This window comes from Alligator sinensis, unplaced genomic scaffold, assembly GCF_000455745.1.
Source record: "Alligator sinensis unplaced genomic scaffold, ASM45574v1 scaffold289_1, whole genome shotgun sequence".
NCBI lineage: Eukaryota > Metazoa > Chordata > Crocodylia > Alligatoridae > Alligator > Alligator sinensis.
The window spans coordinates 3,379,531-3,396,468 of NW_005841881.1; the positions used below are offsets into that span (position 1 = coordinate 3,379,531).

The 16,938-nt window shown below is 45.9% G+C and overlaps 1 protein-coding gene across 1 annotated transcript in view; it reads right to left on the minus strand.

Moving 5' to 3' along the window:
- Window positions 1-16,938, minus strand: part of TSHR (thyroid stimulating hormone receptor) — a 195,471-nt gene that overhangs the window by 30,488 nt on the left and 148,045 nt on the right. The gene's annotated exons all lie outside the window — the stretch shown is intronic.

Consider the following 16,938-nt stretch of genomic DNA (forward strand, 5'->3'; position numbering starts at 1 on the left):
GACATGTGACCCCAGCCTTCTTTCCTGCCTAGGCAGGGGGTCAGACTTGATGATCTGTTGAGGTCTCTTCTGACCCTAGCATCTATGAATCTATGAGTAGCTTTAAAAGGTTTGGATAGATCAGGAGATTGATACTAAAAAAAGGAGTAATATACCTGTAGACAAATCTGGTCCAGGTAATAACTGAACATCAGTTGCTCTCAAATAAATTTAGTGACTTAATCTGAAATGGCTTGGTATTTTTACTGGATGACTATTACTAATTTTACACGACAATAGGATCCAATGTTTCCAGTTAGGTTTGGTACCACATGCTCCACTCTGTAGACAGCCTGATATGGTAACCTTCCCCAAAGAGCATATGATTTAGTTCAGGGGCAAGCAATTATTTTGGCTGCGCGCCTGCTTAACGATGACACTAAGATGTGGGGAGAAGTGGGCACACTAGAAGGGAGGGACAGGCTGCAATTGGATCTGGACAGGTTACAGGGGTGGGCGGATGAGAATAAGATGGGATTCAACACTGACAAGTGCAGGGTACAGCACCTAGGGAGAAAGAACCAGCAGCAGACCTACAGGCTGGGGAACTCCCTTCTCATCAGCACAGAGGCAGAAAAGGATCTTGGAGTCATTAAAAGACTCCAAGATGAACATGGGCTGCCAATGTAGGGACGCAGTCAGGAAGACTAACCGCACCTTGTCATGCATCCACAGATGCATCTCAAGCAGGTCCAAGGAGGTGATCCTCCCCCTCTATATAACATTGTTCAGGCCACAGTTGGAGTACTGTGTCCATTTCTGGGCACCGCACTTCAGGAGGGATGTGGACAGCATTGAGAGGGTCCAGAGGAGGGCCACTCACATGATCTGGGGACAGCAGGGCAGACCCTACGAGGAGAGACTACGAGACCTGAACCTGTTCAGCCTCCACAAGAGAAGGCTGAGAGGGGATCTGGTGGCCATCTATAAACTGGCCAAGGGAGACCAGCAGGCAATGGGAGAGTCTCTGTTCCCCAAGCACTACTGAGAGTAACAAGGAATAACGGCCATAAGTTGATGGAGAATAGATTCAGGCTAGATATCAGGAGGCACTACTTCACTGTCAGGGCGGTTAGGACCTGGAACCAACTTCCAAGAGAAGTGGTGCTTGCTCCTACCCTGGGGTCTTTAAAAGGAGGCTAGACAATCACTTAGCTGGGGTCATCTGACCCCAGCACCCTTTCCTGCCATGGCAGGGGGTTGGACTTGAGGATCTGCTCAGGTCCCTTCTGACCCTACCAACTAGGAAACTACGAAACTATGAGGTTTGGTGAGCTTTGGAGGGCTGCATCAGTAGCCCCGGCCTTTGACAGTTGTCCTGTCCCCTGGTTGTCATCTTGGTACTGGAAGTCCTGCCTCTGACCTCTGCCAACAGATGTCCCTCCCCTTGCTCCCTGGAAATACTCCTTTTGGGAGGGAGGGTTGCCATCTTCAAACCAGAAAAACAAAAACTATACACTAAAAATCAAGCACCTACTATAACATATTGTAATTTTATTACAAAATGTATTTTTGTCATAATTTGTGTTTGTGTACCGTATATAGATGTGATTGCACAATAACTCAAAAATAAAATCTTAGTCTTGTATATGTGTGGGGGAGTGTGTGGGGGTGTTTGGTGGGCTGTGGGGTCAGAGTGTGGGTGTGTGGCATTTGTGGGGTGTGAGGGAGGGTGGGGGAATGGGGACCCCCCCACACTCCCCCATGGCATTCAGCCCCCACAGGTGGTGGCAGCAGCAGCAGGTGGAGGCGCTCAGGGTGCTCATGCCCAGCGCAGGTGCTGCCACCTGGAGATGCATGGCTCTGCTCAGTGCTGCACATGGGGATGAGGAGCACAGCCTGGCCAGGCCACTTCTATTGCCAGAGCTCCCTGCTATGCATGTGCAACTCCCACACTCATGCACCACCGGGGGGAAGCTCCATGTGCTGAAGCTGTTTGCATTTGCTGCTCCCTGCTGTGCAGGTCCCGGGACTCTGCCAGAAGTGGAGGGGAGCGCCAGCCCCTGCTTCCCCATGGAGTCCTGGGACCTGTGTGACAGGGAGCAACAAAAGCAGTCAGCTCCAGTGTGTGGAGCTTCTTTCCAGGTTCACGCAAGTGCAGGAGTTGTATGTGCATGGTGGGGAGCCCCAGCGATAGAGGCAGCCTGGTTGGGCTGTGCTCCTTGCTGTGGTGTGCAGCACTGGCCAGAGCCACGTGCTGCTGGGCACCAATACCTGTACCGGGCATGAGCACCCCAAGGGCCCTGGCCTGCTGCTGCCACTGCCTGCAGGGGCTGCACGCCATGGGGAGAGTATGTGGGGGGGGTCCCCATACCCCCCAACCCTCCCTCACCCTGCCCTCCTGAGCTCCACACTCTGGCCACTCCCCTGAGTGTGGGCTTTGCGCTGCCACCAGCCCAAGCCTCATGCTCTGCGTTCCCACCAAGCTGTAGCTCCCCTGCTGCCCCTGCCCCTGCCCCTGCCCCTGCCCCCGCCACTTTCCTACCTAATGCCCAGAGTAAGTGTGATACCAGGAAGTCAGGCAGGTCCCCTGATGGCTGCAGCAGTGGCAGCAGCAGCCCTGCCTGGAAGCTGTGTGCTGGCTGGACCGGGCCCTTCGCCCACAAAGTTGGGAGTGAGGCACAATAGAGTATGTTGGCTGGGGGGGGGGCGGGGGGGAGGGTGTAGAGTTGGCACTTTGCTCCCACCCTTGTGGGCAGAAGGGCTGGATGGGGTACAATTAGTTGGTGGGTGCTGCAGGCCAGATGGAAGTGCCTGGTGGACTGGATCCAGTCCATGGGCCATATTTTGCCCACCCTTGATTTAGTTTGAAACAACAAAAAAGTGAGTGTAATAGTAGGAAAGCAAGTGAAAGGGAATGCAGGTAACACTTTTGAAATGATATATATCCACGAGTTAATGTTGAACCTTGATTATTCTAAGTAATTTAATTATTATGTTCATGTAAATATGGGACAAAAGCAATGGCAAGAAGACATGAATAGGAGCAAGAAAAAGGAAGGAAAAATGAAGGAGAAAGAAAAGAATGGAGAGGCCCATAGAGAGCAGGGAGGAGTGAAGTTCATAGCAGAAGAATAGCTCAAAATAAAACAGATAGTCAGCAGAGAGGGACAAAATAAGTTCATGGTAAATGTGGCTTGCAGAATGTAGTCTGATGACGTCGCTGGGGAGGGGAATGCATATCCTCTGTGGCATGGCACATAACTGAGCTGGCAAAGGAACATCCTTTGCTACTGCCCATGCTGCACAGAACATGAAAATAAAAACAGAACCAGAGCTTTCATGGCTGTCAATGTCCACAATCCACAAGTGCTAAAATACTCATTATAACCAATGTATTTCTGTTAAGGAAGTTCCCTGTCATTTACCAAGTGCCCTGCAGCTCCCTGAACTTCTATAGCAAATGACTGAGCAACAGCATTTGTGGTACTGTCATTAAATGCTCAATTAACTGTCTTAAAACCTTCATAATATTTTGCTTAAGAAGCTATGTGACCATTTACTTGGTCAAAATTCATGCTGGCTTTGGTAGTAGAAGGAAACTTTAAGCAAGAGGCAGAGATTTCACTTTCTGTAGTCCATTATCATAATTTGAACTGCAGTGTATCTAACCAGTTTACAAAGAAGGCATACTATACTGCCTATGGGCCTGACTCAAGAACACCAAAGTCAATGGAGGCAAAATACCTACTCAAAGACATACATGTTTTTTTCTCACGGTTTAGGACCAAGCATATCTGCTATTAAAAGGCATCCAAGATATTTCCAAATGTTTAGCTGTGCACCCCTCACTCCTCCTCTACCATGCTGGGTAAAGGAGTATTTTGCCTGACACTGTTCATGTGAGCTTTGACTCCCTTTCCATCTTTCCCTTTATTAAACGTGACCGTTAGCTGCACCTGTTCTGCTAACTTCTGCAAAGTATTGCCTTTTTTGCTTGAACATTTACTTCTGGGGGAAAGATGGTTTAAATGTTTGTTCAAGTGCCTAAATATATCTGAAACGTGCCTTTGCAAAGCTGGCTGAATGATTCAAATGCAGTGTGTGCAGTCCCAAAATCTAATTACAACAACAAACATCAAAGGACTGTTTTCTTTGGTGTGAAGTCACAGGGATCAGCTGTAATGCCTGGCTAAGCTTAGAGCCAAGATAAACAGTAGTGTGATGAAAACAAAATGATTACCTCATGACTGCTTGCTAACTAGTGCATCTCCTACTTTGCTGGCCCTTTCCTTCCTTCCTCTAGCCTTCAACTCATGGACTAGAGTACGGCTGTCCAACTGGCACTCCCTAAATGATTAGCTCATGGCCAACAAGCTCCTACCTGGTTGCTCTTCCCCACCATCATGCCCATCATCCCACCTGTTGCTCCCTCCTTCAGCTTCTACTTTCTGCCCTAGCCCCTAGGGAGAGGGGGATGGGAAAAGGAGGGTGGCACCATCTGCGAGACCTGGGAAACCCATTTGGGGGGTGGGGGAGGGTCCAGGGGCCTGCAACCCACATGCGGCCCCCAGCCACTCAGAAGTTGGACAACCCTGGACTAGAGGACACATGAAAAATGCCACAAATAGATAAAGATTTCAGGCCTTGATCCACAGTCTGTTCAAGTTGCTTTGTACTGATGTCACTGGGCTTTAGCTCAGGCCTTCAGAGCACAAGGATGAGGTCACAGCACTGGATGCTTGTTCACAGAAGGTGAGAGGCTGTATTCATAACAAGTAGGTCATTACATTTGAACGTCATAGACCCGTTCTTTCTATTTTCCCCTCAGACTAGCCAAAAAACTTCACCCCATCTGATCAAAAACAGATTTAGCCAGAGTGATCCTGGCATTGGTGACTGGCATTGGTCAGGATGAATAACTGCAACTCAGCCCATCCTTCTAGACTTCATTAGAAAACAGTGCGTTAGGTGCATGCAAGTTTTCCATCAATAACTGTAGTCATAGACTCAGTTTAACATCATAGCTGGACAATGGACAGTGGAAAGCTAATGGAACTGTTACTGGGAAAAATATTTTTGATGTCTAAAATGGGGTCCCTTTGAATACACAGTATGAAATGAAGGTCAACATTTGCTACCAAAGGATAGGTGTGCAATGGTCCACATGAAAAAATTAAGGAGGGAGAGGTTCATGCAACATGACTCATGCAAGTTTATACCACACAAACACACTCAAAACCCTCACAAGCAGTCTCCTCAGCAGAGATGGCAAGGACAGAGCAGGCCAGAAGGTCTCAATATTTGACATGGTTTCTCTGGTAGATTTTTAAGAAAATACAGTGGGAATTTTGACCTCCTGCTACCTGACCTGTACCTGCTCTGTGGCCACATAAACCTTAATGGCCAGTCTGGCAGCCAGGCCTCTGTGGATTATAGTTTTTGTCACTGATGCCTTTTAGTAATACTAAATTTACTGAAGAACAGTTAAAAATAAAAGTTGGACTGTGCTCCTTTGGAAAGATGACAAGAATCACTCCCACCTCCTGACCTCTTGGTTCAGGTGTCTGAGGAGAAAAATGTGTGATATTCTGCAAACTGTGGCTGCATCTACATGAGATGCTGACTATGCAGTTGTTACTTGCACATTCTATGCAATCATTTAGTACTTGCATACCCAGTAGTGTCACGTGGCTTTGTGCTATGTGACACTACTGTGCAGTAGTAATGAGCTACTGTGTAGTCAGCATCTCATGTAGACATGGCCACTGTCTGATAAGGTCAGAGAAGCTGGATCTTTCTGTTAAACTGCTCTAGAGAAAAATGATGTTATATATGGCATACTTAGACTTCAGAGTGAACACTTCATTGATGTTACATCTAATGTAACATCTCTATGTTGTTTCTCTGATGCTCTCAGAGGAGGATGCTCCTGAGCAGACCCTCCCCAACCATTTACGTGTGCTAACCCAGGAATGTGATCGTGAAGTCACTTTGGGAGGTGGGGGGGTGCTTCTGCAGCTGCTTTTTAGACCTGAGTCTCTAGTATGCTTAAGAACACCCAGGGGGCATCCCCTGAAGTAGTTTTAGCTTTGCAATTCCCAGTTTTTAAGGATACTGGCACTTTACGGGGATTATATGAAAGTAACCCTGCTGGCTGAAGACAGTAGTTCAGAAGCAAGGGCTCCACGTAGTTGTACCACAGAGTTGTCTTCAGGTTATACCTTGTCCTTTAGTTTATAATATAGTAAAGTTAATTTGTTCCTTTAAACTGACTACAGTTTCTCTATTGAACCCACAAATGACGCATGAATGACTGAAAGCTTGCTTCTTGAAGACAAATGTAAAATGCCAACATGGACAGCAGTACTAGTACTCATATATTTCATACGAGTATGGGAGCCTTCACAAAAAACACGGCAATAAAACAAAGAACAAACCAAACCAAAAAAAGCAAATCAAATGAACAGATTTTGTATGTGCTCTTAATCACTGGAAAGATAAGTGTTGTAGCTCACAGACTGCACAGATTCAATCAAGACCACTATGTCGGATTCAGTTCACCGCATTTCACTTCTTGAGATTTCTCTGGACACAGACACATTATCTGGAGTGTCTTGGTAATACTCAGTGACAGTGCCAACAAGGGAAACAGTAACATAGGCTAATGACAGCCAGTGTGACTCTGATTCAATATAACCCTGTCTACCTAAATTCTCATACTCTCTGAGGTATTTACATGCCATATCATCATAAAAATCTCCCCATTTAATGGGAGATGCAAGTGAACCAGTATGAATAAAACAAGACTCATTCCTTAAATCTTTCATAAAATCATAAACTTTTTTGGAGATTCAGAAAGTTTGAATTTATTTGAAGGATGCTAATTTTTTGCACTTCCTAGTTTAGAGCAAGATATGGCTTGAAAATATTGAGCTAGTGCGAGGAATTCTATTATAAAAATACTGTAACTTGGGTAGAAAAGGAATTACTGGAAATAATCATATGAATCCTAATTTATCTCTCTAATTATCCACGAGCTCCCAGTAAAGAAATTTCTGTACTCGTGAGATTTCTAACCAGACTCCTCAGTCAAACCTCGGTTCGTGGGAACTTTGGCATGCACTGTTAAAGTGAACAGAACCTCCAAAATCTTTTTAGATTTGCTTACTACTAGAGTAATTGCAATGTGTGGGATGGGGAAATTGGGTACCTGAATATTAAGGAATAGCGCTAATGGGGGGGAGGGAGCAGTAGTTAGACAAGAAAAGTGGAAAATGTGGGGATGACCATTTTATTGCATTTTTTGGACCCATCTTTAATTTATATAAGAGAAGACTGCTTCTTCTTTACTGATTTCAATGGCCTACTCCAATCCCTTCCTTCTGGGTAAGCAGTCTGCTTCAATGATTACAAAGCATTCTAGGCTGCTAGCATTACTCTTGTGAAAATAAAGTGTGCTTTCACTGAAACAGCTTAATTGTCTTAGAATCTTCTAAAAAAAGCCAAATGATTTGCTTTACTTATATAATGTTGTCATTCATGTCTCTGAGCCAGCAAGCTAATCAGAATTTACCCAGCTTAACCTTACTTCTAAGTTTTCAAAATTTCTATCAAATGATATCTTTGCATGCTACAAAGACTCTGTAAAGCACACATTGTTTTTATTGGCTAGAACCATCAACCTTTCTCCACTCCTCAAAAATAACTAAAATTAAAAAAAACTATGCTAGATCTGTAATTTCTGTGTTTGAGAGAGCTGGAGAAGCATGAAGTGCTCAGAAGAGTTTATTTTTCTGAAAGGAGAGGGAGGGTGTGATCTTGTGCAGTCATTTTACAGCCCTCAAGTGAAATATCTCTTTTCCTAGCTCATTCCCATAAGTCTATCTTTCTTGGAGAAAATAGCTTCAGACAAATATAAACAACTAACCAAAGTAAAAAAAAATGCAAAAATCAACAATTTATTTAGAATGTCTTAAGTAAATGCTCATTTCCATTCTTCTTCTTTTTTTTTACTGTATTTACCTGAATATAGGATAAGGTCTGTCCCCCCAGTCAGCATGGGGAAAAAGGCATAGAAGAGAACCTCAGCAAATACATTGTCTACCATTAAATTACTGCCAAAAACAGTGTGCTCCTTAATGGAAACCAACTATTATGTTGATTAAATACAGCCAACACTGAGCACGACTGGGACACATGGCCTGTATTGGAAAAACATACTTATGGGAAACTTTTGTTTAAAATTATTTTTAAGGAAATGTTTTCATGTCCCAGGTCAGATTAACCAGATCAGGTCCAAATCCATTTGAATCATGCCAGAATCATACGTGGCCCTGCTACCAGCAAATATCTTCCACCCCAGCCAAGGGCTTCAAATGCTTCCAAATTCTTTGCCAGGCATCCTATGTACAGGCCCAAACCCGGAGGCTTGGGGTTCAGATGCCCCCGAGTTTTGCTTGCCCTTAGCCGTATGGCTGCAGGAGCAAGCTAGGGAGAAGTTTCCCAGGGACCTACTTTATTTTTTTTTTAAAGGAAATTTTTTGTCCCCCAAGTCATATCAGCCAAATCAATTCCAAATTTGTGTGAGTCATTCAAGAACCATATGTGGCCTTGCTACCAGCAAGCATCCTCCACCCCCACTTGGGGCTTCAGATACTTCCAAATCCTTTGGCAGACATCCTATGTGCAGGCCCAAGCCCAGAAGCTTGGGGTTCAGATGCCCCCAAGTTTTGCTTGCCCTCAGCTGTATGGCCACAGAAGCAAGCTAGGGAGAAGTCTCCCATTTCCATAAAGTCAGGGTATAGCCCAGATCTTCCCACTGGAAGTGAATGTGGGAGGCTAACTATGCATTACCTTGGTCAGGATACTACTCCCTGCCATGTTTGCAGTTTTCCCCTGCCAGTAGAAAAACCACCTTGGTGATCATGTTATTTCCCCTGCCAGGAGCCTACCTCAAGGATAGACTAATCCAGTCCACCTGAATAAGATAGATGGTAGTGCCCACTGTACTTAGTCTCTTCAGCGCCAACTCTTTTCCAAGTAATGGTGAGCCACTACATTCAATATGTTCTGATTTCCTCTTCATTCCCACAGTTGAGCTGTGTCTTTCCCATTTCCAGTGATTCCTGTTTTTTCATTAGTCTTAAATGTCTGGCAAACACCACCAAATGGAGCCCCAAACAGTTCACCCAGAATCTCTCCGTTATCACCTCTCTCAGCCTGTTGAATGATTAGTGTAGCCCCAGTCTCCAGTGGAGCTGGACAAGATTGCCCTGCGCCTCATCTGCATATACATTTTTGGAGGACCCCATGACTCATGACAAGAACATCTGGTTCCAGTCATGAGTGAGGGGCTAATTAGCAAATGGCTCCTTTGCGGAGGGGATCTGGAGTCCACACACATACTGAGCAGTGCTGAACTGCGGGGTCACATGGCCGTTGACACTGCTGGGGCCCAGCCCAATGAACTATATGGTAAATCATGAGCCTTTTGGCTTTGGACTAATATCATGCAGAATTTACATTATGTATATATAAGTAAGGACAAAAGTGCTGCTTAAAAGTGTGCTTATGGAGTATCTGTGTTAAAACTTGCAGCAGTTTAAAAAATGGTCGAATGCATCAATTCTGGATAAACTAAATAATATGCAAATTACTATGGACATATTTATTTCAAGGTCAGTGTTTTCAAATTTTCCCCTCACTTCCATGTGTGCAGGGACAGCAGAGTCTGATAAGAGGTGAGGGGAGGGAGGGTGTGGGGAGGAGCTGCAGGGGAAGAAGTTGTGGGGGCAGAGGACAAGAGGACTACCTGACTGCTCCAGTTTTATTTTCCCTGTTCTAGCAGTAAGAGGGGGACACATTCAAGGTAAACTTCCAATAATTAGATTTTAGACCTGGAAAATTATAACAAATTAATAAATTTCCCATATACAGCATCTAATTATTGGGGGGAACATCTTATATTTGAGTAAACGTGGTAACTGCCAGGGAACAAGATGCATATCATTATTACTATTCTTTTGCTGTGCCAGATGCAGACTAAAGGCTGTGAACACAAAAGGCTATGAATTCGAAGAACTTCCACTTCACCCTTGTGTCAAATTTAAAGCCATTGCAATACTTAACTGTGAAGATAACCCAAATCATGACAATCAGACAACTGACCCTTTGTGTTTTAATAAAGCTTATTTTCTCCTTGAAGGTGCTTAGATACTTAAAGCCTTATAAATGTGCTGTCAGCATATATAGCTAATGCTGTATTTATTTGATTCTAAGATGAGCCCCTCTGCTACACGCACACATTTAACATGGGGGGGAGAGGGGGAGGCCCTGATCTTGGAATTGAGAATGAGGCAGCAAAGGGTCAGGCAGCTGCAGTGGCTCCAACAACGGCTCCAACTCCAGGTCAGGGGCAGAGATGCAGAAGCTGCCTGCTCCCCACTGTTCCTCCTCGCCTCGGGCACCCACTCTTCCTGCAGTCTCAGGTTTTTGCCTCCTCTTCCCTCCATCCCCCCCCAACCCACCCAAAGCCCCCCTCCTGCAACTTACCTTGTTCTGGTGCCAGAAGGCTCTTTCCCCACTGCAGCCTAGATGCAGTCCCACTGCAGCACAGAGCATGCCCTTGGCCAGCCCAGCCCTGTAGCAGCAGTGCCAGCTCTGTGCCACTGTTATGGGGTTGGGCTGAGGCCAAACTTCATGTCCCAGGCTGCAGTGGGTATGAAGCCTGTTGGCACTGGAGCAAAGGTATGGGGTGGAGGGGAAGAGGCAGGTGGGGATGAGAGAGAGACTTTGGGATGGAGGGGAGATGAAAGGAAAGGGGGGTAAGGACCTAAGGTTGCAGGAAGGCAGAAGTGGTGTGTGTGGGAGGTAAGGGGATCTGAGACTAAGGAGGGACAGATGGCAAACTGCTTGCTCCCCCCACTGCCTCCACACCACTTGCCCCTACTGCCTGCCCCACCAAATACCCCACTGCCTGTCTGTCCACTGCTGGCTGCATTACTGCCCCCCTCACCACCTCTCCCCTCACTGCCTGCAGTAGTCGGGGGACATATTTAAGACAATCCTCCAATAATTAATTCTAAACATGGAAAATTATAACACATTCATACATTTTCCATGTATAGAATGTAATTACTGGGGTAATGATCTTAAATTCAGGGTCTCCTTTAATTTGGGTAAATGTGGTACTTCATAGCATTTAGAAAACTGAAAATAAAAGGACAAGCTAAGGATTATCATACTTCAACCCACTCTGAATTCTTGCTGCAGAATCTTACCTTGTTTGTTAGTAAAAAAAGGCTATAAATACACCTGTGTGAGCCAAGCATCATAATAATGTATTAACAACTGGGTTTTCACTGTAGTCATCTATAATATTATGCTGCCTGTTCTATGCTTTCCTCATTACCCTTATTAGGAATCCAATTCAAAACAACCACAGATATTATCAGGCTCTTGTTTCTAGTGTATATTTAAACTCTCCCCTCTCCTTTAATGAAATAAAGAATTTTGAGAAGCTAAAAATACTTCATCTTCTGTCAGAGCATTGAATGTTTGCTTCCTCCAGAGATCAGAACACACACACAAATACTGGAGATCAGATAACCAGCTTACACTAGCTGAGAATAAAGTTAGTTTTCAAGAAAACGATGTAGTGTTTATATTACTACCTTTACATACAACTCCATGGTTTATATTTGCTATATATATTCTAGTGAACCTGGCCAGGCAACAAACTAATGACCTAGTCAAATTTGATTCAAATGGGGAGTAAACACACATTTTGTTATGGGCTGGATGTTCAGTGGCTTTTGTAGAATGAGTTGTTGGTCTCAGTTCAGCACCTGGGGTGGACGGGAAGGGGCAGGTGGGGAATAGAGACTTTGGGATGGAGGGGAGATGAAAGGAAAGGGGGGTGAGGACCTGAGGTTGCAGGAAGGCAGAAGTAGTGTGTGGGAGAGGTAAGGGGGTCTGAGACTAAGGAGGGACAGGTGGCAAGCTGTCCATTTCTCCAAAAATGCAACTGCTACTGACACAAAGTTCCAAACTGAACTCCCCCTTAGGTGGGTAAATAGTACACAGCTGCAGGTAGTTATATTGGCTGCCTATACACGTGCTTGGGGATTCGGGTGGGGCATCTTAATTCGAGCACTTCCCAGACAGCCACTCTAATTGAAATGGTTCATCATCCCATGTATTAAGCCCCCGCACATTTATTAAATAGCCGCAGGACGCCTTTTTAAAGCTCATTTGACAAGGTTTAGATAAAGCACCCCGATGGCCATTTAAAAATGTGTGAGGGCTTAATACACATGACAGTGAGATGACAGAGGAGTGTTCTAATTGGAACATGAATGAGTGCATCTATAGGCAGCTATTAAGTGGCATTTCAGGCAACTAAAAGGGAGAAGGCTCTGGCTTCTGGCTCCTGCTCTTGCGAGTAAATCCTCTCTCCTTTTGTCTTCCCAACAGCTACATATGACCTTATCCCTAAGCAAACGGTGCTAACAGGGTACACCTACATGATGTCTTTACTGCGCAATTACTAATGAACTGTGCAATAAATGTCTCAGTGTCTACACGTGCACTCCTATTAAGGCACACAAAAGTAATACACTCCACAACAGGGTAGTACTTGTAAATACTTGTAAATATTTGTAATACTTGTAAATAGGAGTTGTAAATACGATTTTTTTCATGTGCAGCAGCGCACATGTGGACACTACCCCAGCTGAATGGGGCATGAGGGTCTTCAGTATGGGGGCTGCCTGCTGGCTAGCCCTGCACTGAAGCTCTCTCATGCCCCAGCCAGACCTTCCACAGCACACTGAGCCTGTTTGGAGCAGCCCCAGACTTGCTGTTTGGAGCAGCCCCGGACTGCCAGGCTAACCCCTGGGCCCTCAGCCAGCCAGGGCTGCTGCAACCCAGCTCAATGTGTTGCGGTCCGGGTGCATGTGTAAACCACATGCTTGAGAGTTTCCCAGGAGCAATAAACTGTAGAGCAATAAGCTCTGCAGTTTATTGCTGTGCATTAATGGCATGTGTAGATGCATCCACAAAGAAGGAAAATGGAACTGAAATTAAACTTTTCTCCACTAAGGACCATGTAGTGTCCTGTAGACAGAAAAAGTGATGGTTTTGTTCCCAGTACTTGTAAGCCACTAAATCCACTGATGCTTCAATTTAAACTACAAGTGTTAGGATGACACATCTATTATAAGAAGCAAACAGACTATATGATTACTGCTACAGGGACACATCCCATAACATTTGCAGCTGCAGAAGGCAGATGGAAGGCCGGCAGAGTTGATCAGCTTTCTTTCCTAATTCTGTTAGGTTTTATTTTGTTTTAGTTTTTTATTTGTTTGTTTTTTCAATGTTTTGAACAAATTAATTACAGAAAATAAAACAGATTCTTCAGAATTTTTCCTTGTACCCTATAAGGTACAGCTCCTCTCTCCAGTCCCTGCTGAATTCCTGTCTCTTGGCTTATCCAGGTTTGTACCCTATATCATATATGATGACATATATTATGACTTTAACAGAGTTGCAGGTAGATGAACCTTGGATGTTACTAATCTGTATTGTTTGGTTCAGCCATAAAATCATAGAAAATCTGGTTTGGAAGGGACCTCAGGATGTAAGCTAGTCCAACCTCCTGCTCAAAGCAGGACCATTTATATCAATCATCCTGGTCAAGGCTTTGTCTACCTGGGTCTTAAAAACCTCTAAGGATGGAGTTTCCACAACCTATCTGGGTAGCCTGTTCCAGCTTTAGTACCCTCCTGGTGAGAAAGTATCTCCTAATATCTAATCTCAACTTCCCTTTCTGCAACTTGAGACCATTGCTCCTTGTTCTGTCATCTGCAACCACTGATAACAGTCTAGGTTTATCCTCTTTGGAACCATCCTTCAGTTAAATCCCTCCTCAGTCTTATCTTCTCCAGACTAAATAAGCCCACTTCCCTCAGCCTCTCCTTATAAGTCATGTGTCCCAGCCCATGTGTCATGTGTCCTCTGCTGGACTCTCTCCAATTTGTCCTTTCTGTAGTGGAGGGCCCAAAACTGGACACAGGACCACAGGACTCACCAGTACCAAACAGAGGGGAAGAATCACTTTCCTTAATCCACTAGCAACACTTCTGCTAATGTGGACCAGGATGCAGTTAGCCTTCTTGACAACAAGGGCACACTGTTGGCACATATTCAGTTTATTGTCCACTGTAACCCCCAGGTCCTTTTCTACAGAGCTGCTACTTGGCCAGTCAGTCCCCAGCCTGTATTTGTGCATGGGATTGTTCCATCCTAAGCGCAGGACTTCACACTTCTCCTTATTGAACATCATGAGATTTATTTTGGTTCAATCCTCCGGTGTGTCTAGGTCTCTCTGAATCCTAGCCCTACCCTTCAGTGTATCTACTACTCCCCCCAGCTTGGTTTCATCTACAAACTTGGGGGGTGGCACTCCATCCTATCTTCCAGACCGTTGATGAAGATATTGAACAAAACCAACCCAAGGACCAGCCCCTGGGACACTCAACCTGACACCAGCTGACAGCTAGACATCATACCATTGATTACTACACTTTGAGCTTGATAAGCCAACCAGTTTTCTATCCACCTTACAGTCCTTTCATTCAGTTTGTACTTCCTTAGCTTGCTTGCGAGAATGTTGAGTCAGACCACATCAAAAGCCTTACTAAAGTCAACGTATATGACATCCGCTGCTCTCCCTGCATCCACAGGGCCAGTCATCTCATTGACGAAGGCAATCAGTTTGGTCAGGCATGACTTGCCCTTGGTGAATACACATGGACTTTTCCTAATCACCTTCTTCTCCTCTAAGTGCTTAGAAATGGATTCCTTGAGGACCTGCTCCATGATTTTTCCAGGGACTGAGGCGAGGCTGTCCGGTCTGTAGTTCCCTGGATTCTCCTTCTTCCAGCAGCTCTCAATCATCCAGGACCTCTTCCAGTTACCACAAGTTTTCAAATGGCCAGCAGCTCTGCAATCACATCAGCCAACTCCCTCAGCACCCTCAGGTGCACTGCATCTGGCCCCATGGACTTGTACATATCCAACCTTTCTAAACAGTCCCTAACCTGTTCTTTCACCACTATCAGCTGCTCACCTCCTCCCCAAACTGCGCTGCTAGGTGCAATAGTCTGTGAGCTGTCCTTGACTGTGAAGATTAAGTTAAAAAAGGCATTGGGTACTTCAGCCTTTTCCTCATCATCTGCCACTAGGTTGTCTTCCACATTCAGTAAGGGACTCACACATTCCTTGACATTCCTCTTGTTGCTAACATACTTGTAGAAACTCTTTTTGTTACCCTTCATGTTCCTTGCTAGCTGCAACTCCAGTTGCTTTGGCCTTCCTGATTTCATCCCTAGATCCCCAAGCAATACTCATACTTCTCCCTGTTTGTTTGTCCAACTTTGCACTTCTTGTAAACCTCCTTTTTGTGTTTTAGTGCACTGGAGAGTTCCTTGCTAAGCCAAGCTGGTCTTCTGCCATACATGTGATGATCATATACTTCACATAAACCATCACCTGCTTACAACAGCCCTCTGTTGCCCATACTGAACAGAGAGGGTGATCCCTAGCATACGAATGAATGAACACTGATCTGACACCAGCTCCAGAAAGACACAAAAGCCTATAGCAGAACACTTTAATTTCCCTGGACATTTTATTGCTGACCTCAGGGTAGCTGTTCTTAGGCAGCCAAACTTTGAAACCCAACTTGAATGAGAACTTGTGGAACAGGGAATTATCCATAGACTGGATTGTGCCAAGTATTGTTTAACTGGGGACTGTGGGTTCATATCCAATTACCTGGATTGGGTTTTGTGACGCTTTTGTTCCTATGGGTTTATTGCTTGCTTGTTTGCCCCTACCAAATCTTGCTACACTCCCTCTCCCATCCCTCCCTCCCAGCGTTTTGTATTCAAATCACTCTCTCCATGTTATACACTGCTCTGTTCATATCCTTTCACAGAATCTGATGAAGTGAGCTTGGGCTCACGAAAGCATATCCTATATATGTGAATGATTTAGTAGTTAGTTTATAACAGAGGTGGGCAAAATATAGCCTGCAGGCCAGATCCAGCCCTTGGCGAGACTTTTTCTGGCCTGCAGTGAGTCCCTTGGTCCTGCCTGACCCAGGCACTGTATGGCCATGGCACGTCCAGCCACCCCTTGGGTATGAAGTGGAGCTGGGGCAGCTCCACAGCTGTACTGACTTTCTAGACAGCCCAGGTGGTAGCAGTCTGTTCTGGCGGCTGCCACTGCCGGCCCCAGCCCCACAGTACTGATGGGGACCCTCGCGCTCCTCTCCAACCCTGTGCACCCTGCACCTGCTCTGGGCTCACCTGCCCAGGCTCAGCAGCAGCAGCAGAGCAAGACAGAAGCTGCTGCTCAGCAGAGGGGAAAAGCAGCCCCTCCCCCTCGCCGTTGCTTCCTGGTGTAGCTGCTCAAAGCCTGTGCCAAGCTGCCCTGCATCTATGCAGTGTCACCACAGCCTCTGGGCTGCCCTGTGGGGCAGCAGTGGCTCCACAGAGCAGACACAGGGCAGCCTGGCGCTGTGCGGGCTCTAGGAAACTACACCAGGAAGCACCGGCAGTGGTGAGGGGGAAGGGCTGATTTTCCTCCCATGATGAGCAACAGCTTCTGTCTTGTGCTGCCACTGCTGAGCCTGGGCGGATGAACCTGGAGCAGGCGCTGGGTGTGCAGTATTGGGGCTGTGCAGCACAGGTCCCCATTGGTACCACGGGGCTGGGGACATGTCAACGGCAGCCGGAAGGAGTCGCCCCTGCCTGGGCTGCCTAGAAAGACAGTCCAGCTGCGGAGCCACTCCAGCCCCGCTGCATACCCAGGGGGCAGCAGGACATGCCATGGGCAGGTGGTGCGGAGTGGGTTAGGTCTGGCTGGGTGCATGCATTCCAGCTGATC